This window comes from Bactrocera tryoni, chromosome 4 (genome assembly GCF_016617805.1).
Source record: "Bactrocera tryoni isolate S06 chromosome 4, CSIRO_BtryS06_freeze2, whole genome shotgun sequence".
NCBI lineage: Eukaryota > Metazoa > Arthropoda > Insecta > Diptera > Tephritidae > Bactrocera > Bactrocera tryoni.
Window position 1 is genome coordinate 60,399,841 of NC_052502.1, and position 2,279 is coordinate 60,402,119.

Genomic DNA, 2,279 nt, shown 5'->3' on the forward strand with positions numbered 1-2,279 from the left:
TTTTTAAAGCTATTAATACGAAAAAGGTATCTGCTTTTGCAAATTGTGGATATAAGAGATACAAGAGAGTGGACATTGAATCTAAATGTAAGTGCATTTTTTTCGGAATACACTACTTGTATGGATTTGTGAAATCACTATGGTGGTATCACAAAAATAGTATTTGGCTCGAGTCATTTAAAGGGGTCATCCTCTGTGACGGCCCTTTTTTAAAAGTTTTTCGGTTTTTTTTTATAGTGAAATAATAAAGCACAGAGCTTTTGAGTTGTTACTATATATTATACATTGAGCCTTTAGCTTAGTACCCAGCTCTCAAGAAATGTAAAAACTTCATATAAAAAAACGCTTAAGAAATGGTCAAAAAAATTTTCTGCGGTAAATTTTCTTGTGCTAGTATGCAGCTCTAAAGAAATCTAGTACTAATTTTTAATACATTTTTTCAATAAAATGCGAATATGGCAAACCTGGTTTTGCGAAGAATCATGAAATCAACAATTGTTTCTTGAAGGAAATTCAAAGTATCCGTTAAGTTCGTCCTAAATTAGTTAAAATCATTATTGTGAAGTATATTTCATTTTGAAATGTTGTATAAAACTTACCAATCATCAACAACCTTAAATCGCAAAGAAAAAAAAGTGTGTTACTACACACATATATACACAAAGTGCACAAAGTTTATCTTCTTAGTTTATTCTCCCTTGATTTTCTAATGTGGATCATTCACAATGCGTAACCAGCTGTAAAAATTACTTGAAGAAATAATGTATTTTTTTTCTTGAGCAATTACTTGAGAGCTGGATACGAACCTTTTAGCTGTAATTTTGTAAATTTTTAAGTAAAAATATTTTGCTAAATGCGAGATTTATCATTCCGATGGCACCCGTGTAGGAAAAATTAGACAAACTGAGTCCATATTGAACTGTAAATGACCAAAAAATCACCAAGTATTTTTGACGTTCAAGGTGAATGGACGTTCTTTTAAATTCGCTCCGTGTATTCAGATTTTGCAAAAAGTAAACAATCAGTAATAATAAATGAACAAAGAATCAAATAGAAATCAAAGCACACAAATTATTAACAATAAATATAAACAAATAGTGCACGAAACTAATAGATAAAAAGACCATCTGTTCAGACTGGTATTTATCGCTACATTAATCTAAAAAGGAAATCCAGACGAGAAAATCAACCTTAGTTATCTTACTAAGCAAAAAGCATAATGATGATGCAAAGGGTATCACTACATTCGTGAATGCCAAAATAAGCAATTAATAGGCTTAAACAATTTTCACATTGTGGCCTTGAAAAAAGGTAACATATGGAAAAAAATATTCAAACATACACTAAATAATAAATATATGTATAAAGACTTAAAAACGAAAGTGTCTGTCGAAATTCAAGCACGTCGTAACCAAATGTTAAATATTCCTCCTAACGAAAGTATTTAAATCCATGTCCATATTTCAAAACCAGTAAATCTTGGAAGATAATATTACACAATGGAGATAGGCAAACGTGATGAAAGGCAAAGCTGCACAAATGCAATTGCCTCAAAACCAACCAAATGGAAGCGTTTAAACTATGATTTTCAATGTTACCCAATGTATGACACAATTTATGTCTACAATGCAAAATATGATTCAAGAGATAATCAAAGCACAAAACCAAATATTGCAAACTTTTTTAGGTAAAAAATAAGCGTATTGACATTTGTATATGAAATGCCAGCTGTGTTAACCAACATAAACTAAAGATTATTAGATTTCTGGATGCAAATAATATAGATGTAATGGTATTGTCAGAAAATCATCTTACGAATAAAAACAATTTCTTTATGTCGGGATTTTGATTTAGACTCTTTGTCTAGAATATCATGCCACAGCGCAGTTACAAGCTACAACAATATCTATAAAAAATTGCTAAGGGAGCGTTTTCTTAAAGATTTTTTGGAACGCAGGTCATAGGTTTCTAGTAAGGATATTGACAAAAGTATAAATGAACTCAATGATATAATAACTAACCCAACTGTCATACCAACACCAAACAAAAGCAATAAGCCGCTTGGTATCAGAAAAATTACTAATACATAGTGAAATAGAAAAGCTTGAAAATGAAAATAGGCGTGCTAGACGTGAATGGCAGATAAATTCCTCTCCTTCACCTCAGTTTCAATTGAAATCTGCTGCACGTAAATAAAAAAGTGCTTAAACGTGAATAAGAATTCAACATTGAAATTTATATAAAGAAGCTGTCTTTGGAAAGCCCAAAAGTCCATGAAG